Source organism: Bidens hawaiensis, unplaced genomic scaffold, assembly GCF_021521415.1.
Source record: "Bidens hawaiensis isolate Kalapana, Puna unplaced genomic scaffold, B.hawaiensis_p1.1 tig00059915_1, whole genome shotgun sequence".
NCBI lineage: Eukaryota > Viridiplantae > Streptophyta > Magnoliopsida > Asterales > Asteraceae > Bidens > Bidens hawaiensis.
The window spans coordinates 36,529-59,083 of NW_027500794.1; the positions used below are offsets into that span (position 1 = coordinate 36,529).

Sequence of the window (22,555 nt, forward strand, 5' to 3'; positions counted from 1 at the left end):
ATGGCGAAGCATAAAAGAGGATTATGGTCACCCAATGAGGACCAAAAGCTAACATATTACATCATGAACCATGGCCATGATTGTTGGAGTTCCGTTGCCAATAACGCAGGTAATTAACTTCATGCATCATGAAAATTATATTAGTCATCAAGACATAACACATACGTTTACTAATTGCATTTCCTTCTTATAGGTTTGCAAAGGAGTGGAAAAAGTTGCAGATTAAGATGGATTAATTATCTTAGGCCGGGATTAAAGCGTGGCCCATTTTCATCACAAGAAGAAGAAACTATTTTGACACTTCATGAATTGTTAGGCAACAAGTACGTAATTGACCATATTCATTTACTATATATTTTTATTGACAATTTTTTAAATCGATATAATTTGAATATTTACTATACTTTAACTACGCAGATGGTCTCAAATATCACAGCATTTGTCCGGAAGGACGGATAACGAGATAAAAAATTACTGGCATTCTCACCTCAAGAAGAAAGTAGACAAATTAAAACATCTTCAAGAACCATCTTCAACATGCTTAAACATGGAAAGTAAAGAACCGTCTTCAACATGCTTAAACACATACGATAGTCCATATGCTGACATGGTCCAGCCGGTCCCACCAGCGTCCCAGATAAAGTGATCAACAACTTACATATAAATTTATCTCCTTTCTCATGGTTCCACCATATAGCTATGAAACCAAGGGTTTGTAATGTAAATTAGTTTCCATAGATATCGTAATGGGTCTTAGTGTCATTAGTAGATTGTATAGTTATAGACTCATTTGTAAAGCTGTAAAGTGTCAAGGGTCGCTGTGTAATTTAGTAAGTCTATAACTGAAGGTACTATGTCGTTTAAGTTTGGGGGTGTGTCAGTCATAGGCTATCGACGGGTCGGTATGTTCTGTATATATATTAGGGTCGAATAACGAGCCATTGTGCCGATGTATATATGTATCAAAGCTCACAGTTAATTAAAGTATAGTTTTTTAATCTTGCACTCTGAATGGCCATATCAGATAAATTGTTTGTTGAATTGCTTCTTGATTACCAACAATAGAACAAGGTTATCTTATTTTCAAACCGTGTAATTTTTTATTATAATTTGATAGGCCAGTATATATTGAACTAAATTACCTGATGCTCCTGCTCCTTTAGACATGTCTACTGAAAGAACATCCGGTTCTCATTTGTGGTCTCTGCCTGTTATATATTTTACTTCTATATACTTAATATATATTTTGGAATTATTAGCAATTTAGCATTAGTGTGCTACTATATCACTAGTTTGTCAACTCTATAGTTAATATAGTTACATTTTGTTCTTATCTCTTCATACAAGGAGATTTTGATGATTTAATTATTTACATATACAGAAAAGTGGAAACGTTATTTATAATGATCGTCTTGTACGTATTTAGCTAGGCAGGGCAATACCAAACAAAGGAGTCTTACCGGCGATGAAATTTGTTGGTAATAGCTATTACCAATGGATTACCAACGAGAGTATAGTGATTGTTCCCTCTTTGTTCAACCTCATGTATCTTTCTTGAAACCAAGGTAAACTCTAACAAAAAGTAATTAAGAAAATCAAGTGGGACTTAGTATTTTAAGATTAGTTTATGTTGCATCTTAAACTTACCATAGGCCCTTTAATATGTTGCTTCCTCAAATTTACCTTGTACACATCATATCTTTCATCTTTCGGGATTAAACCCAGGTCTAGAAGCCCACAACTTGGAAACATTGCCTGTACACTACAAACGCATTGTGTATACAAGTCAGTAATGTATCGTTAATACTCGAATTATATACTAATACACTCACTACTAGAAAATAGTCCTTTAATGACGCGTTATGTGCGTCATTAAAGGGGTAGATGACACGATATCTCGTGTCAAGGAAGGCAATGTCATAAAGAAACAATGACGTAAATTTGTGCGTCATCTTTTTATGACATGCATTTATGACAAGTATTATTGACATCTTTTTTTCGACACACGTTTGCGTGTCATGGTTTCAAGTATTATAAAATAGAATGTTTTTGACAAATTTATAATTTCAACATTAAATAATGGCAATTAGCGTCTCATAATAAAACTAAAATTCATATATAGCAAAATAATCCATTTCATATAATATTTCAACATACTAACAAACATTCAAAAGTCGACCATTCTTCACAATATTTCAAAGTTTAACATTTCATTAACATCGATACGAACATTCACTGGTAAATAAAGGATGCCACAAAAGTCGACCATTCTTCACGAATTCCATCTATCAGCATCCGTGTATTCATTATTCCCTCCTCCAACCTAAGAAAAAATTTAGATTAGTTAAACCTAAAGTTCAAATGATTTGAAGATTTATTTATCAGATCCGTTTGACTTTTAACAGTCAAAGCTTCTTTTTTGACCATTAAACTACAGTTTTGACCGTTAGTCAAATTTGCAGTCAACTCCACAAAAAAAATTTGAAGTCAACAATTTCATTCTGAATAACGAACTGGTTCACACCAGGGTATATGGGTAAATTTGTCTGTTTACACTAGTTGTAAGCTAAAAATTTTACAAATAATAATAATAATAATAAAATAATTAAGTATCATCTTCAACAGATATGATTCACTTCCTATTATTGTTTCTAAAGTGCTTCTGAACATAATACCTTTCTCCCTACTAACTCATTATTAGTTAAATCAGATTAATATCCTACTTAAAGTATCATCTAGCCATTCAAAAAATTAACAAATAACAAGTAGTAATAATAATAATAATAATAATAATAACATTTAACTATCATCTTTAACAGATACCTTTCTCCCTACTAAACAGATCATTAATTAAATCAGAATTCAATTATTATTATTAGTAAATCATGAATATCAACAACTAATTATTCACAAACATCATCAGCTCTATCACTACTGTAACATCTAATTTCATATTTCATTACATCTCATACATAAATATATATAATCCAGTAATTCCTTAGAACCTCTTAATTCTAAACCGGGTTGCTAACTTTGAATTTCAGAGTTAATTAATTCCTTAAAGTTCCATCACTGTATCATAATTGGTGAAATGAATAAGTAGATATAATATCAGTCAGTTGCCCTGCATCATCCACTCTACATTTTCACAAGCCCACCGTTTAAAACTTTTGGTTCGGTTTGGTCAACAAAAGTCAAAGCCCATTTTTAATCGGTTCATAAATTTACTAAACTGATACAATAATGAAAATATAAAAAGTTGTTGTACTTACATTGTCATTGACCAGTATTTTAATTCCTTCATCAACTATCTCTTTCATGAACTTTAACATAAAGTAGCCACATTCGGTGCTTCCCGGCTGACATGGACACTACATAAATACATTACAAATAGTCATCGTGACATAGATTCATATAATGGGGTTAAAACTACTATTTCAATATGGAATAAAATGCTCACCCTAGCGTTGACCCAATTGAGTTTTACCCCCGATCCACTTTGTGTACCCATTGATACTAAAGCATACTGTTCATTGCACTACAAAAAATGTTAAGAAATATATCAAATACTAAAGCATACTGTTTCCATAATTTGTATAACTTACCCATTGATAATCTGCTGCAACTGCAAATTAACAGTTCCTGGCCTTAGAGAATCAAGGTAATAGCAAGTCATTGTTTTCATGTGTAGTTCGGCCATCACCCAATGATTTCTAAAAAAAACAAAAACCAAATTTAGTCAAACAAATAATAAAACTAGCAAAACTTGGATTTCGATTTGGATGGTTTTGATAATTAGTCCTGGGATTGTAGGGAATCAAGATGATGTCATTGTCCTTTCGGTTAAGCAACCGATTTGCAATCCTTCGACTTGAATCATCAATATTTTTGAACTTTGATATACGTTCACGTGGCGAGGATGTAGTCGGGCTCACAAAACAAATTCCATGATTTCTTTTTGACCCATTTTTGATTTGCTCAAACAAGTGCCTGATAAGATACAAAAACTAAACTGAGTGAATAAATTGTGTTTTACGAGCAATTATTGGCCCGGCCTTGTGCATGCCAAGTTAACATACATCTTGCCTTTATGCCACCTCACAAAGAAGATACTACTACTCCTTCAGAAGATACAAACAAATCACAGAAAAAAGTAAAAGTAAAAAAGTTAAGTTGATTAAAAGAAAGTAAGTTCCTATACTTCTTCATTGTACAAACATGATGGCATGTTTTTCCATCATTTAGTTATTCTCCTCTGCTTCAAAGCCGTCTTCGTTACATGAAGTAGCTTAAAGATTTCGTTTTTCTTGAACCTCCCTCTCCGTACAGTTCATTCCATTGCACAAGCTCGTTCATGTTTACAGATTCTGATGACACACTCGCACAAACTGTAAAATACGAGTTGGTTCAGCTTGTGTTTTATATAACAGTTAAAAAATAAAAAAATAAGATCAAGTGTAACTTCTTAATGTATTATTATCTTTTTAAAAAATAATAAGATCATAGGCCAAAAGGGTTTGTTGTTTACCTGTTCATGAGCGAATTTAAAGTCATCAAAGTTTAAAGGCCGGATATCGGAACTTTCACTTAAAGCTGGAGCGGGTTTGCCTTCTGTAATAGCTGCAGCACTCTCCTGCCACCAAACCACAAAAATATATATGTTACAACAAAATCAGTCACTTTCTTCATCAAAAAACAATTAATACTGCTTGAGATTTAATAATCTAAATTTGTACATAAATGGAATAGAAGGCTTTATGCATGAATTAGTTTGTCCAAAAATAATGCTGCCTTTTATACTTATCAAGTTTCCCATACTACCCTTACACCATCACAAAACTGCATCAATTGTATATACTTGAAACCGTGTGCATATAGAAAGGGCAAAATTGACATGTAGCTATTAACTACTGTAATAAATATATCATTTCTAAGACTTAATTTTCTTGTGATTACTACTTTGAGACTGGAACATTAAGTGAACTGTTCGGTGGGAAGTTCGCTTATTAAATAAACGAACGAACACGAACAAAATTTCATGTTTATTTAGTTAAAAGGGCGAACATGAACACATGTCTTGTTCGTTAATTTATGTTCGCTCGTTTACATTCATTATGCTAATTCTTCTTTTTTTTTTTAATTTATTCATTTGATATTTTAGGCCATTACAAATTAGTCCAGTTTTAATAACCTTTTAGGCTCAAGTGCTCAACACATTGATGTTCATATTTACTTTTTAACTGTTTTAGCTCAGTTATGTCCCTTCATTTACCATTGGTATATACGACTAACGAATGAACATAACAAACACAAACACGTTTTTCTTAACAAACGAACAGAAACAAAGATAAAAACCGTTCGTTTAATTGTTCATGTTCAATCGTTTGTTCGGTTAAAGTTAAACGAACGAACATGAACCGTATTTGTTCAGTTCATTTACATGCCTAACTGGAATGATCTTTAAGCCTTTAACCAGTTGAACCATTAGACATAAACCATAACCCAAATCAACACAAACTTGCCATTTTTATAATATGTATACCTTTTTTTCCTTTTCTATAATCTCTCTGATTGGGCGATGAGCTGCTGTTATCAAATCAAATCGAATTACACTAAATGCTAACCTGAAAACTAACGATCTCTAAACAATACGAACACTATTAATCGAATCAAAACGATCTTTAAACGATACAGGTTCCGAAAACCTAATTCAAACTCATTTAATCAAATCAAAATGCTAACAGTTTCCGAAAACCTAATTCGAACTCATTTATTCAAATCAAAATGCTACAGTTTCAAAATAACCTAAATGGCTAAATCAAACACAACTAATCGAATCAACTCAAACTGCAATACCGAATCGAATTAATACGAACCTGAAACCGAACGATCACTAAACAATACCGGTCCGAAACAAAAACCGCAACGGCGGAAACAGATCGGAGGCGAATACGTCAGCAACGGCGATGAAATAACCGGGATGATGGAATTAGGTTATAGCCATGAGAGATCGATGATGAGAGATGATGGAATTAGGTTATAGCCATGAGAGATGATGGAATTAGGTTACATAAATGAGAGGTCGAGATGAAATATGGGTTTTGTATTTAGTTTTTTTTAACCAAAATTAAGAGGTGACACTTAAAAATGACACACACTCAAAGTGTAGTCCGTGTTTTTTTAAAAAAAATCCTTTTATGACACTAAAATATTGACAAACATGTGTCTTTGTTTCTTCAAATTTCTATAAAAGATTACAATATTTAGTGACGTGCAGTTTTTACAACGTCATAAAATTACTGTGTGTCATGATTGGCGTGTCATTAAATGTATATTTTCTACTAGTGACTAGTATTTTTTTTTAAATTGAGCCCCAAACTGTGGTTCCTGCAGGCCGTAGTGGCGCTTACTTTAGGGTGAGTACAGGTCAGCCTGGTGTGATGGCCAGGCGGAATTTTGATAACAATTAAAAACTACTCCCTCCGTCCCTATACAAGTGTCATGGTTTGAAAAACACAAAATTTAAGAAAGCTTTAATGATTGCACTTTTTTCTTAACAAATAACTTTAATGCCATTGACATATTTAAAAAGACAAAATTTAAGAAATTTGAATGATTGCACTTTTAAGGGTATATTTGAAAATTAATTAATAAAGTTTGAAAGTGGACATTTGAAATGAACAAACTAAAAAGGAAATTTGGACACTTTCAAATAAACAGAGGGAGTATTATCCATTAAGCGACGTGGAAGTGCGGACTTATTTAACAATAATGTTATTTGGGCTTTGTTATTTATTTTATACTTGGGCTTAAGTATTATGTTAAATGGGCTTTCAATGAATTTATTTGGGCTCCTAATGGAATTGGATTTGGATTATATTAAACTATTAGTCTATGTTTTTCATTCCCTGGATTATTCTAATTTCATCGAATGCACAGAACAAAGGGGGCGGTTACTTCTTTCTCTCGGGTTCTTCATCACATACACAGATTCTTCAAAATCCAATTCTATCTACAGAAAATCTGTCTTATCCGATAAATCATTACGTGTAACTCGCAAATAGGTTTATCTGAAAGTGATTCACGAATCAGAGATTAATTCAGGCAATTGAGATTGAAACTAAGAATAAAGGTTCGTAATGATCGAATTAATCATCCAGGTACGCAAATTAAACAACAAGCTACGATCACAATAATTTATATTGAGGTATAGCCGTATAGCGATTAGCGGAATGTTAAATATTAGAATTCACCAAAGGTAGCGTATCCATCACGTCACACTTAAAATTTTATGTGTTATATGATTAGCATCTAATAATCTTTTAATGTGTTATTATTTACATATCTGATAGTCAAGTGATATCATTAAGGAAACATTTTGGTGCTAACCGTCCTAAACTTGCTGATGAAAGCCTTGAAAGGACAAAGTGCTCTTTGTCGTTTGATGTACTATCATTTTCACATGTCCAACATTTGTAGTTATTTTTTTAGTTTCATATTTCATAATCATTTTTATTTTTTTCATTTTTTAATTTCACATGTTTCATAACTCTATTATATTTTTGTTCACATGTTTCATAGCTTTTTTATTATTATTATTTTGCAGTTTCACATATTCATAACAATTTTTTATTCTTTGTAGTTGTGTGGATAAAATTATTATAAGACAAAGAGGTTGATGTCTTTGGACTATAAAAAGAAGTGGTTGATGCCTATAGACTATAAAAAGTAGTATCTTATAGGAGAGGCAACATGAGCCTAAAAGTTAAATGGATTAAAATTCATGATAATATCTCACTCAATAAACTTATTATATATAAGATCGATCACAAAGAGGTTGATGTACATGTATATGATTATATGGTGAAGAGGTTGATATATGTGAGCTAAAAAGAATAAGCTTGTCTTATATTAGAGGCAACATGACTAACACAAAGGTAATGAATTAGTGTTTGAGGTAACTGAGTGAGTTATAAATCGATCTAGACGTTAAACAAATTCAACACGTACGCTAACTTATATCATTAAATAGGTTTTTAGGTCGCTGAAGAAACACTAAATGACCCCGGCAGATTACGGATAATCTTAGGGTTAAGTAGATGTTTCCCACGAGGGTTAGGTCCGACAAAGATGGTTATTCTTCTCGACCTGCAAAACAGACACCGTAAGCTCGTCACTGAGAGGGGGGGGGGTTTCCTCCTTGTGACCACCCTCCGGCGTGAGAATCAGACTAGATTGCTCTGAATATAAGTGTATATTGAGAGAAATAGCTAGAGAAAATAAGATAATGATACCGTTCCAAGGTGTTGGAGTATTTATAGCCGAATGTAGGTTTCCAAGCAGGTACGGCCAGCTGTATATAATATTCCTTTTCCACCAACCATGGGCTACGTTCGTGCCACGATGGGAGTTGGTGGGTAGGCAGCGGCTGATAGTGACATTTTGTACTGGAGCGTGCTCCTCCTCGTACTATTGTCGGTGAGCTGTCACCCTGTGATTGGTTCATGGGTTGCTTTTGTCAGATCTTGTCTATTTGTCCATACCTTGGTAGGTATAGTACAAAAGATCTTCTAGAAGCGTACGGACTGGCTCTTTTGGGCGGGAATATTCCCGCCCTGCTCATTTCTTCTTCAGGTGACATTGCTGAAGTATAAGAGTTAGTGCCTTATGCGTGTAGCCTTACTGTTAGTGCGGGTAGCCTTCCTTCTTGGCTTGTACTTACAGCTGCGGGAACAGGCAGGGTACTGTACCAAGGGAGGCTTTCCTGCGGGAACAGCTGGCTTACTGCGTGTAAGGTCTTCATCTCTGAACATGGTGGGTCCTGCGGATCAAGTTGGTCTTTGCGCAGACGTACCTCTTCAAGGTGTGTCTTGCGGGTCCAACTGGGCTTTGCCGACCTACCTCTTCAAGTCCCCCCAGTCCATTGTTCTTCTCATGAATTGTTAATAAGTGAGGGGAACTTTTGGACTTTAAGCAAGGGGTTTTAAAGAGGGGTTTTCGTTTTTTAAGGTTCTCCGTGGGGATTCTTCCCGCGGTTTTCCTAATGTCACTTGCAGAAAATTCCCGATTTTTTCTGCCTGATCTTTGGATATGATGCGGGTAGGTGTGTAACATCTTCGCAAGTCGGGAGCGTTGAGTTTCACTTGTATAGATTCTCCACGGGGTACTGGTAGTTTTAGACACAGTGATCAGTTATGTTAAACAACCAATTCCACCTTGAAGCTTCAAACAATCTAGTTCTCAACGTTCCCGCCATGCGGGGGTGTTATTTCTCTTTCCGCAAGCATGATCCATAAGATCCATCTTGGGTTTAATTCCCTGCAAGTGTTGAGTATGTGAAGGGTTTCGCCTTGACACTGTACCCGCACTTGTCTTACGGTTCCTTGTTTTCCAAGGTATCTTGGCTTCAATTCCCTGCAAGTGCTAAGTATGTGAAGGGTTTCACCTTGACACTGTACCCGCACTTGTTTTATGGTTTCTTGATTTCCAAGGTAAGGGGGTATATTCCCTCTTATTTTTGAATCTTTTTGAATCTTTCTGAAATTCGAAGAGTTGGTGAAAAGATAAGGACAATCCAAACGGCTGAAGGGACGTTGGCGTCTTCTGACGGTTTCAGGACGTGCAGGAAGTTATGACGACGTGACAGCATGAGGTCAATCAGGACGCTTTTTCAGGCGCGTGGGCGCGAGTTTCATGTCACGCGCCATTCCGACACCTGTTGCCAGCTTGCTTTATCCACACGTGTCGCCGTTTCATTGCACCTGCGCTCCCTCTCTCCTCCGCATTAAATTCATCGCATTCATTGCGATGAGTATATAAGGGGGGAGAGGGTGCATCTCATCCCATACCTTCACTTCACTCTTCTTTTCCTCTTATGCGATTTCCGGCGAATACTCATCTTTTCCGGCGAGCATTCTTCTGAAACCGCTTTCTTTAAATTTTAAAAAATGTCTTCTACTCATGATCCCGAGATTAACGTCGAGGAGTCTGACGTTTACCTCTAGAACGGGATGTCTACGTCCGATAAGGACGACAAGAGTACTGCTGGCGAGTGCCAGTGTACTCTTTCTGTCGATGTGTACCATTACATCGTCAAGAAGTTCATGCTGGAGCCGTATGAGCCAGAGTTTCCGGAGCCCAACCAGACGGTGTACGATGCCCCTAAGGGCAAGATAGGGGTTTACGCCTCGTTCTTCATATATGGGAATCTAAGATTCCAATTAACGAAGTTCGTATACCGTGTTTTGGAGAAACACGGTGTGCATTTGACGGAGGTGCACCCAATGGCGATTGCTAAAGTTCGCCATTTCGAATGGGTGTGCCGTATTTTGGGCATTGAGCCCCGCGTCGACCGTCTGATGACCTTCTACACCTGGAGGTGCATCCAGGGTTGGTATACCCTTGTTACTCGGATCAAGGGGTTGAAGATCTGCGCTACCGAGCGTAGTCTTCGTTCTTGGAAGCAGGAGTTTTTCTACATCTTCGCTCGCGTCATCCCCATCGCGATGACGTTCAAGAATGGGAGGGCACTCCCTAACCTTCACGCCTCAAATTACCAAGAGACGGAATGGTTCGCCAAGATCTCCCAGATCCAGACTCCGGTTTATCGCTTCGCGGAGTCTGGGATGGTGATGCTTGGGATGAGCCGCGTGTGGAAGGATGCCGGGTCTGGGACGCCGCAAATACCCATCGTCCTTGAATACGGTTTGAGCTCTATTCCTTACGGTATGCTCCGTCTTTTGTGTTGGTTTAGGGTTTTTCTTCTAACATTGTTATCTTTCTTATTTCAGAGGGGAACGACTTACAGTCGCTCTTGCATCCGCGGGAGACTGGTGGTCCCGCACGGTTGGGTATTCGTGATCTCGATGAGAACGAGTTGCCCATTTTGGAGCAAACGGCGGATAGATTCGTAGAGGTCTACCCTCCGAGCCACGAAATTTTAAGCGCCACTCGGCCAGGTAAGGAGTTTTTTAATCCTCGTCCTCTCCATGCTCAAACTTCTGCTGGAATTCCTCTGATTTTGTCATCTTCTGATGAGGGATCCGCAGATGGGCCTTTCTTTGTGAGGAAGAAGAAGGCTGCTGGCGTGAAGGGCAAGGCAAAGGTTGCTTCCGTCTTCGACCTGGGGAATCAGTCTGATTCCGAGACTGAAAGTGAGGAGGCGGCGGGGAACCTTGGTGGTGGTGACGAGACCATTGTCTCAGAGGTTGAGACAACTGTCACTTCCGAGCCACCAAGCGTTGCGCAGGTGACTGGCGTGAAGAGGCCAGTCCCATCGGGTCTATCTCCGCCTGTCAGGTCTTTCAAGATCAAGAAAGCCAGTAAGTATATTTTTTGTTCACCTTTTCCGCATTTCCTTCCGCCTTTGTTTTTAATATCTTTTGTTTTTCTTCATGCAGGAGTGGACTTATCCGCTTTCGAGAGCGGTGCGGGAGGAAGTGGTTCAGGACCCACGACGATAGGTTTGGTCAACCTATCTGAGGTGATGACCCAGGCGGCTGCGCCTGTTTCTGGTGCTGGTTCAGTTGCTCATACTGTTGAAGCAACTGTTCCAGTTATGACGTCATCTCCGCCGGCCGTCAGTGCCATCTTTACTACATCCTTCACCGGACCGGCGGTGACATTTTCCGCGAGCTCATCTGCGGCTACTACCACGGTTATGAGTTCATCTCAAATGAGTTCATCTCCGATGGTGTCTACCTCAATGGCTTCTGCATTGTCGCATTCGGTGTCAGCGACTACCTCTGTTGGGGCCAGTTCCCCAGGTATGTTTAGAGTTGGAACCTCTAGACTTACCTCTGTTGATGAGGGAGTCCCACCTTTGCCTCCTTCCCATCTCCTTGACCTCTTGGATGGATATCCTTTAGGTTCAGGTGATGGGTTTAGCGGCTATCGGCCTGTTATCGACCCTACAGGTGCGTGGGGTTATTTTGGCCTATTATCCATTCTTATCATTTTTTCCTAACTGTTTTTTGTTTTTGCAGTTTCGGATTCCAATGAGGTGTATGCTCCAAGGTGGAATATCCGCCGGGGAACAACTCTAAGGACGGCTGCGGACTGCGTCGACTGGGCGCGCCATGCCGCTCAAAGCGGTGCTTTGGGGGAGGCAATGGCTAGCTACCAGGAGGGTAGGTTGTCCAATGAGCTTCGAATCCTTCTCGCTCGGATGTAGCCACGTGTCAAGTTACTTTGTCGTGAAAACGACAAGTTAAAGACTGCGCGTAGCCTGGAGGTGGCTCAGGCGCAATCGTTGCGGGAGGAAAACAAGAGGCTTGCCGCCATCGCTGCGGAGAAGGAGAAGGCCTTCAAAGACCTTGAGGCCGAGATCCAAGCCAGGCATGAGGCCCATTCCAAGGCTACCCAAGCTGTTAACGAACAGCTTAGGTTAGCTAAGGAAACTGCGCGTAATGCCACCGAAAGGGCCACCAAAGCCGAAGCCGTTGCTGAGCCTCTGCGCGTTGAGAATGAAGAGCTTAAAGCCAAACTGGAGAAGCTTCAGCAGGCTCGTGAGGCTTTGGCTTTAGAAGATGCCAAGAAGCTACAGGAGCTTTTGGATCAGAGGGGTATGCTTGATCGCACTGAGCGCAAGCTTAAAAGCGTTGAAGAGGCTGCTGCCAAGGACGTGTTGCTTGCCAACCTTAACAAGAATGAAGCCGAACGCGCCCGCGATCAAGCTCAAGCTACCCTTCAAGAAGCTCTATCTAATAAGGATTGGCTTCTACGAGAAGCGTTGCCGCAGGTACGCGCAGCTCCATAATTTCTTTGCTTTGCGCTTTTCTTTATACTTAGAAAAGTTTTTTATATATATTTTTTATTGTAGATTTTGTATCGGATATTCGCGAACACATCCTATGATGATGCCATGAGCACAGCCCTCAACGCTTCTCATGAGGATTGGGAGAAGGCTGGTTTTTTGCTTGGTCTAGGATTTGCAGAGAAAGGCATCCCGCCTTCCAATTTTCCTTTACACGATGTTGATACTGAAGCTGCCTATGACCAAGCTGTGAACCAGTATGCTGCCTTCCCGCATCCGGTTGTGGAGAAGGTGAATGAAGTTGCTGCTGCTGATGACGGGCTAGCTGTTCTCAAAGGTTTCATCGAACCGCCGCAGCCAACTGATGGTGCGGGTTCAAGTGGGTTTGAAGGAAGTGGTCCCGAAGCTTGAATCTTGAGATTCCTTCCAACCGTTAGGATATATTTGTATTTTTTGTAGGCGGGTAGATAGCTAGCCATTTTGTAATGTTTGAACAACTTTTATTGTGAATAAAAATATTTTGTTAACGCCTTGCCTTGTAAACATTATATGATTTGCTCATGCATATTTTAGTTTAACTTAGCAATTTTCTAAGTGTTTTGAATAAGTTAACCTTTCGGCGCGTGTCAAATAATAGGTTAATGTTCTGTTTCCTCTATCATGATTGTGCGGGTAGGACCGTCACTTTCACTTAGTAGGATGACTAAACTTCATCTATATCTGACCTGCGTGAAGGTTTTCCTCATCTTCCCCTTAGAAATATTTGCTGTTTTTGTGTTTATGCGGGTTGTGCCGCTTTCCACACGCAACGACTTACTTCCTCCCTCACTTATTTATGCGGTGAATACTGGCATATCAGTGTGGTTAGTTCATAAGTATAAAGGTAAGGCTATCAACACAATGTGATAAGGAGAATCATTTCCATTAGAAGTGGCTCTAGGCATTTTCTTTACAAGTTTGGAATTGATCTACATGTAACATCTGCGTAATTGAGCTCCATTCCATGTTCTTGGGATGGGGGTGCCATCGAGCCTTTCGAGCCGGTATGCGCCATTTCCCAAAATTTCTTTAATAATGTATGGCCCTTCCCAGACTGGGGCCAGCTTTCCTGGGCGCTCTTGGTTTGAAGCCTCGTTGTTACGCAGTATGTAGTCTCCGACATTGAAGTTGCAGAGTTTTACCCGCGTGTTGTAGTACTTTTGCATTTGTCGCTTGTAGTTCTCTTCACGCACTGCGGCTAAGTCTCTGCGTTCTTCGGTTAGCATAAGGTCTAACCGTCTTTCCGCATCATTGTCTTCTGGTTGAGTTATGACTCTTGGTGAGGGTAGACCACTCTCGACTGGAACCATGGCTTCAGTGCCATAGGTGAGGCTGAACGGAGTTTCGCCCGTGCTTGCTTTTTTCAGCGTTCTGTTTGCCCAAAGGACATGTGGAACTTCGTCCACCCAGCCGGATCTATGCTCCAAGAGTCTTTTCTTTATGCCGTTGACGATGCTCTTGTTTGCTCTTTCCACCTCACCATTACCCTGCGGGTGCGCCACTGAGGTAAATGTGTGGGTGATTTGAAGCTCTTTCAGCCACTTTTGTAGCATCTGGTCAGCAAAGTTAGTGCCGTTATCGCTCACCAAATTCTGTGGAAGTCCAAAACGACAAATAATAAATTCCCAAATAAATTTTTTGATATGTTTTGCGGTTGTTTGGGCTAAGGGTTTTGCTTCTATCCACTTGGTGAAGTAGTCGATGGCTACCACTAGGAACTGAACGTTCCCTGCTGCTGTGGGAAATGGGCCTGTCACATCGATGGCCCACTTCTGGAATGGCCATGAAGAAGTGACTGGAACAAGTTCGTTCTTCGGGCGATGCGTGTTGGGTGCGTAAAGCTGACATGACCTACATTTTCTGATGTAGGCCAGCGCATCCGTGTGCTTTCCCGGCCAAAAGTATCCCGCGTTGTTTAGCTTAGCTACAACTGCGCGTGGACCTGCGTGTACTCCACAGATGCCTTCGTGTACTTCCCTTAGGAGGTAGTCGGCATCTTGGTCGTCAACGCATCTGAGGAGTGGGCCAAGAAAGTTACGCCTGTAAAGTATGTCATCGACAAGTTGATAGTTCAGTGATTTACAGCGTATCTTTCTTGCCTGTGTCTTCGACTCTGGTAGTATACCCGCTGCAAGGTAATTTATGATTGGTGTCATCCATGTTTCCGTGCCGGTTTGGATGACACAAATTTCCTTGTGCGGGATTGATGGTGCTCCAAGAAGTTCAACGCGGATGTCCTTTCCCAAGTGGGTGAAGGCTAACGATGCAAGCTTGCTTAACGCATCCGCAGATTTGTTTTCGCTTCGCTTGATGTGCACAACTTTGCAATCGTTAAAATCGCGCATAAAGGTTTTAGCTTGCGCAAGGTACAGGGCCATTATGTCATTCACGGCCGTGTACGTCCCGTTTATCTGGTTGGCTACTAGCATGGAGTCCACGTGGGCTTCCAAGTTTTTCACTCCCATCTTACGCGCAATTCTTAATCCGGCCAAGAATGCTTCGTACTCCGCTTCATTGTTCGTACTTGGGAAATCAAGCCGAATAGCGTAAGTTTATTCTTGGCCTGCCGGGTTAATTAATTTCAACCCTGCGCCTGAACCTTCGTTGTTGGCTGCTCCATCAGTATAGAGTCACCAGACATCGTTAATGTCTTGTGCTGGAGAAGGTTGAGCCTCTTCCTGGCACTCTTTTTCCCGCGATGCGGGGACTTCCGCAATAAAGTCGGCCAAGACCTGGCCTTTTATGGTTGGTCTTGGCTTGTACTTTATCGCGTATTCCCCCAACTCAATTGCCCATTTGGCTAGGCGTCCCGACAACTCGGGTTTGCCTAGAACGTTTGCAAGTTTGAAGTTGGTGAGAATGGTGATTGGGTGACCTTGGAAATATCGTCTTAGCCTACGTGAAGCCTGTACAAGTGCTAAGACTAATTTTTCCAGGGTAGAGTACCGGTTTTCCACGTCCGCTAAGACGCGGCTTACATAGTAGATGGGCATCTGGATGCCTTTTCGTTCTACTAGTAAGACTGCCCCGGTTGCTCTGTCTGTGGCGGAGAGGTAGAGAATTAATTCCTCCCCCACTTCTGGTGCTGTGAGCGTTGGGAGTTCGATTAAGCGTGACCGAATCTCTTGAAAAGCTGCTTCCGCTTCTGGTGTCCAGCGGAAGTGCGTTTTCTTCAAGCAATTTCTCAATGTTGACACGAATGGGAACGACCTATCCGCATGGTTTGCCAGAAAGCAGTTAAGTGCGACTAGTCGTCCATTCAGTGTCTGAGCCTGTTTGATGGTAGTAGGTGATTCCATCTTCATAATGGCTTCGACCTTTTCAGGGTTCGCTCTGAAGCCATCTTTGGTAACGATGACTCCTAAGAACTTCCCTTCTTCCATCCCAAAGGAACACTTGCTCGGGTTGAGCTTCATGTTTATTTTTCTGAGCGTGTTGAAAGTTTCTTCGATGTCTGTCAACATCGCCTCTGGCTCAAGGCTTTTGATGACCAAGTCATCCATGTAAACTTCTAAGTTCCTCCCGATTTGGGCATGGAACTCTTTGTCCATCAGGCGTTGGTACGTGGACCCAGCATTCTTAAGTCCGAATGACATCATTTGGTAACAAAATGTGCCATCGGGCATCCGAAATGCGGTTTTGTCCTGATCGTCAACGGCCATGTGGATTTGATGGTATCCCTTATACGCATCAATGAAGCATTTAAGGAGAAACGGTGCTAACGAATCTACCTTAAGGTCAATTTCGGGTAACGGGTAACAATCCTTGGGGCATGCTTTGTTTAGGTCTTTAAAATCTATGCACATGCGCCATTGTTTGTTGGATTTCGGTACCATGACGGGATTTGCAACCCATGTTTGATATTTACTAACGCGTACGATGCCTGCGTCAAGGAGTTCCTTGACTTGGGTTCTACACACGTTAGCCTGTTCCGCATCCATTACTCGACGCTTTTGTATGACCGGCGTAAAAGCCGGGTCACACTTGAGCTTATGCTCCGCCTTACTTCGGGGTACACCAGTCATGTCAGCTGGTGTCCACGCGAAGATGTCAGCATTTTTTTGCAATAAGCATTTGAGTAAGGTGCGCGTGGGACTAGTGATCGTTGGGCCAATGGTGACGGCCTGGTCAGGGTACTTGCCATTGAAGGCCCACTCTTTCGGCTCGGTAATGGTTGGTTTAGCCATCTTTGGTTTGGGTTTAGATGAGACAGATGCGATGCATACCTGGGGAATACCCGTGATCATCGCGACAACCTCAGCTGTTGGCCATCCCATCATCCCATGGACCGAAGACACCACGGCATTAAATCTTGCCATCCCATCTCTCCCAAAGAGAATGTCGTATGTGTGGTGTGGCTTCCTCATTACAACGAAGTCCACGTCTTCTGTGCGGGAGTACTTCCCGTCTGTGAGAGTGACGGGGAAGGATAGGATACCCAAGGGGGTGTTTGTGCTGCCATCGAATCCTTCCATCGAGGCGTAAACTGTTTCTAGGCGTTCTTTGTCTTCGTCGTCTAGCTTGTCGAAGAACTGCCTGTACATGACCGTTGACGAAGCGCCGTTATCCGCAGGAGTGCGGGATGTGATGTAGTGCCCCAGCTGGCTTTTGATGATTATGGGGCCTTCTTTGTTGGGCCCTCCTGCACATGCGGGAAGCGCACTTCAGCTTCTTTCCACGCACTTGGCTCTGTTGTTCGTCGTTCTCTTCCTCTGACGTTGCCATGAACCATGTGAATGCTGATGTAGACGGGCTTTCGTCCATTGCCCTTGTACCGATTGTCACTCCTCCCTCCGTTCTTGATTGACGCCACGAGGTGCGTGAGTTTTCCATCTTTGACGAATGTTTCGACGATATCCTTCAAAGATGTGCATTCCTCCGTGGTGTGGCCTTTGGTCCCGTGGAAGTCACAGAATTTGCTCTGATTAGCGTTATGACGCTGTCGGATTATTGGAGCCTTTGGCCATGGGAGTTTCTCGGTGGCAAATATCTCGGTGACGCTTTTGGTGAGTGGCGTCCATCTGGGATTCCGGTTTGACAAGTGCGTGTTGTCCCTTCCGCCTAATAGAGGGCGAGAGCTGGATGAGGTGTCAAAGTTTATCCTTGACTGCCAAATACCAAGCTTCCTCTTTTTATTTTGTTGGCGGTATGGACGTTATTTTCTCTTGTCCTCTGCGTGTAGAGGTTTGTGCTCTGGGGAAGATTTCTACCCAGTTGCTTCTCCGTCTCGGCGAAGCGTTTAGCTGCTGTCATGATGGCATCCCACGTGGATGGCATGCCATCCTTACCCGTCAACGTGCGGATGAGCTCTGGGTACTCAGCGCCCTGGATAGAAGCGGCGCGAACAAGATCTTCGCTAATTGTGCCCAGACTTAGCTTCTTTGAGTTGAAGCGAGTGATGAAGTCTAGCAAAGATTCGTCTTCCTCTCGGATACAGTTGAGGATCGTCCATTGCTCTTCAGTATATTTTCTTTGTTGACTGAAGTGCTGGCTGAACTTGTGCTGGAAGTCTGCCCAATCATAGATGTGGTGGACCGGTAGACGATCGAACCACGCTCTGGCTGCCCCCACGAGCGTCATCTGGAACATGTAACACCATGTGGGTTCCGTCCAATTACTGACGGTTGCCCCCGCTATAAATCTGTTCAAGTGATCGTCCGGGTCAGATATGCCATCGTAAGTGCCTATGTTAGACATCTGTTTGGCACTCTTTGGAGCGATTGCTTCCGCAATGTCCCTTGCAAATTTGGACGTTCCCGCATTCGCAACAGTTGGTCTGAAGGTTTTGGAGAAGTCACGTGGGTTTCCCCCCGTGTTCTTTGGTTTGAAGGTTCCCTCGAAATTTCTTCTCGAGTGGAAGTCTGCTTCTTTACGCTTCCCTTTCGCCTTATGACGAGGGTTTGCATCACTGTCAGATTCTTCCCAATCTTCATCGTCCAAATACTCGCAATCATTGCTCATGTTGAGTTGTTGGCGAGTACTTCCGAATTCATCATTGGCCTGTTGGAGTGAACGTAAACGTTCATCCAACTCGGCTTGGAATTCTTTCTGACGTGCTTCCGCCCTAGCCTTAACTTGTTCTAGTGTTTGGCGGGGAAGCCTCGTCTGTTGTTTCTCCAACTGGGTATCAATGAATCCCAGGGGAGGATTGTTTACTGCACTTGCCCCGGCTTGGGTAACCGGGGTAGTGTTCGTAAAAATCGTGTATTCACCGGTGTTCCCTCCAGTAGCTGGGGTTGTGGTTACCGGAGTTTCTTGGTCACTCGGTGGCCTTGGCGTCAGAGTAACCTTAACCATCTTTCCAGAAGTTTGAAAAAACTGAAAGAATTAGTTTTAGCTTAATGCACGGATGGCGCCAATGAAGAAACACTAAATGACCCCGGCAGATTACGGATAATCTTAGGGTTAAGTGGATGTTTCCCACGAGGGTTAGGTCCGGCAAAGATGGTTATTCTTCTCGACCTGCAAAACAGACACCGTAAGCTCGTCACTGAGAGGGGGGGTTCCTCCTTGTGACCACCCTCCGGCGTGAGAATCAGACTAGATTGCTCTGAATATAAGTGTATATTGAGAGAAATAGCTAGAGAAGATAAGATAATGATACCGTTCCAAGGTGTTGGAGTATTTATAGCCAAAGGTAGGTTTCCAAGCAGGTACGGCCAGCTGTATATAATATTCCTTTTCCACCAACCATGGGCTACATTCGTGCCACGATGGGAGTTGGTGGGTAGGCAGCGGCTGATAGTGACATTTTGTACTGGAGCGTGCTCCTCCTCGTACTATTTTCGGTGAGCTGTCACCCTGTGATTGGTTCATGGGTTGCTTTTGTCAGATCTTGTCTATTTGTACATACCTTGGTAGGTATAGTACAAAAGATCTTTTAGAAGCGTACGGACTGGCTCTTTTGGGCGGGAATATTCCCGCCCTGCTCATTTCTTCTTCAGGTGACATTGCCGAAGTATAAGAGTTAGTGCCTTATGCGTGTAGCCTTACTGTTAGTGCGGGTAGCCTTCCTTCTTGGCTTGTACTCACAGCTGCGGGAACAGGCAAGGTACTGTACCAAGGGAGGCTTTCCTGCGGGAACAGCTGGCTTACTGCGTGTAAGGTCTTCATCTCTGACCATGGTGGGTCCTGCGGATCAAGTTGGTCTTTGCGCAGACGTACCTCTTCAAGGTGTGTCTTGCGGGTCCAACTGGGCTTTGCGGGGACCTACCTCTTCAGTCGCATTTAAAATAACTTTAGCAAACCAAAGTAGCCTTTTACCTTATTGTGTTACTTGTGGCCTATAATTTTTAACTGCAAAAGGATGATTTTCTTAAAAGTGTCTTCCTATTTCTTTAGAACATATCAATTAAAAAATTCAGTGACAGAGGTTAATGATCGTGGGTTAAAATTGTATTCTATTGGTAATCTTCAATCATTAAAACACGACTAGGTTTGTAAATGTCGCGTTCTGATTGTGTATTAGCATGTATTTGATGTTTGTTTATGTTAAGTTCATTACGATACCGACACTTAATTGAAAAAATTAATCTGTTTTTGGAAGTCATGCCCAAGAAAATGAACACGAAATTTGATCTCAATCAAGATGGACTTTTTTCTGTTTATAACAATTTTTGACACACCAATTACATAAACTCTAGCAATCTATTTATACTAAAACCTAACTTAAAAAATAAGATAAACTATTTCTAGTAAACTATCCAAATGCTCCTACCATACTAAAGAAACATACCAAAATAAATTTGCTATATAATTCTAGACTCTTTTACGAAACACCCCGTTTACTTTCACTTTCTTTTAGAATGACCCGCTTAACTATCTTGATCACCATTGTCAAGAATAACTTCCAATATCCGTCAACGCTTACAACAACGACACTTGTATAACTTATAAAATAGAAATAATTATATTAAAAAAACAAATGCAACTTATGAATAATACAGCACGAATTCAGTTGGTATTGACGAGCCTCGTTGCGATACTAGCACTAAATCCAAAAATTATATTAGTAAATTATATTATAACTAATTTGATATAGGCATTATAGCTTTTCTTTTCACATTCAATCCATCAAATTATATGAAGGAGATTTTTATAATGTAGTGAGTGGTTTAGGTGTTGTGAGTAAAGCAGAGATAACATGCAGTGATTTAATGTATGTCTGGAAAACTATTATTGTTCATACCTTATAATTTTTAAATATATTTTGAAAGTGATTGAAGAAAGAGAAAAATGTAATAATGAATGTACAAAAAGTATTGTTTAATTGAAATGGAGAGATAGAATATATTGATTTTAGTGTAATTTTGAATTTGAAGACTGAAGATGTGTTGTGAATGCTCTTAGATTTGTCTAATCTTTTCACTTTGTTATATATATATAGTTTGATCCAACCAAGGGGGTGTTTGGGATTCTTTATTAACTTTCCCCTCTCACATCAAAAACAATCCCAAACACTTTAGAGCATTCACATCCTACCCACTAAATTACGTGAGTGTGGTTTTCATAATTTAGGGAATAGTTTAGGGTGTTGTGAGTAGAGAAGAGATAAAATATAGTGATATTTCTGTATACTTGAAAATTTTCTGTAGCACCTTATAACTTTTTTTAATATTTTTTAAAGTAGTTGTGAGTGAAGGAAGAAGAAAATGTAATAATTATAAATGTATAAAATGTATTATTTAATAAGTTATATCTTCGTGAAAATAAGCAATTCCAAACGCCCCCTAAATCAAACGACTATGTCATTTGTTTGTTTCTTGATTTAATTTCTTCACGTTTTCTCTTATTCTTTATTTTCGTTTCGTAATCTTGTGAAGCTTTAAACTTGCAAATTCAAAGATGAAACAATTAAGTATCATGCTACTTGCACGGTTTTACTGTTAAAAGTGTCGAATTTGTATGCAAACTAGTTGGTAGACCCCCACGTTGTGGGGGCGTATGTCAAAATCACGTAAGTCGAAGGCATCAATTTAAAGGAGTCACACGTCAATTGTTGAGAATCACATTGTCAGTTGCAAAAGCATACTAACATGGTGAAAACAGAAGAAAGTGAAAAATGAAGTGTAATCCTGACACGATCACTCGATAAAAGAAAATTTGAGTTTTAATGCCAAGAGGTAGATGGAACATGGGATTGGAAATAGTTGGTTAACTAATCGTAAGAAATACAAAACCCAATGTACAACTCACAATGCATTTGGTATAACCAATTATGCAACACAATCTTTAAAATTGTTATATATATAATTGATTATATATAAAGCATTCTCAAACTAATGTGTATTAAATGCTCATGTAGGTTGTCGTGTCATCCAAACGCCGTCCTCCCCGTCCAACTTGCTAGGCTTAATCATAAGATACTTTAATTCGTAAACTTTTGATGTTTGTTGAGATAACACACTCAAGGTTTGAACTAATTGATAGTAGAAATTGGTCACTGTATATATTTAATTGACACAAGAAACTTCAGTGGAATAAACTATGGCATACATACTTAATTAAAAGAAGTTGCAAAACTATGACATATGGAATTTGTATACTATATAGAGAATCATAACCAATAACCAAAAACCAAAAGATAGTTATCATGTGAAACAATTAGAAAGAATGAAAGAACTTTCTCTATTTTCGTATTTGATTTTTTCTCAATGAAATACAATATCTTATTATTTGGGGATGAATAGATTTGGTACCGAATCGGTATCAATTTTTGAGTTTTCAGTTCTGTACGATACAAGTATTTTTCGAATTTTGTTT

At 40.6% G+C, this 22,555-nt stretch overlaps 1 long non-coding RNA gene and 1 pseudogene across 1 annotated transcript; one reads left to right on the forward strand and one right to left on the reverse strand.

The window, feature by feature from the left end:
- On the forward strand, positions 1-646 carry LOC143602847 (transcription factor LAF1 pseudogene; annotated as a pseudogene).
- A 1,215-nt stretch (positions 647-1,861) lies between these two features.
- LOC143602848 (uncharacterized) lies at positions 1,862-3,508 on the reverse strand. Its single transcript, XR_013147928.1, has 3 exons — positions 3,461-3,508; positions 3,273-3,371; positions 1,862-2,323 (listed from the first exon to the last, which is right to left on the reverse strand). It is a non-coding gene; the product is annotated as an uncharacterized LOC143602848 (long non-coding RNA).
- Between the last annotated feature and the right edge of the window lie 19,047 nt (positions 3,509-22,555).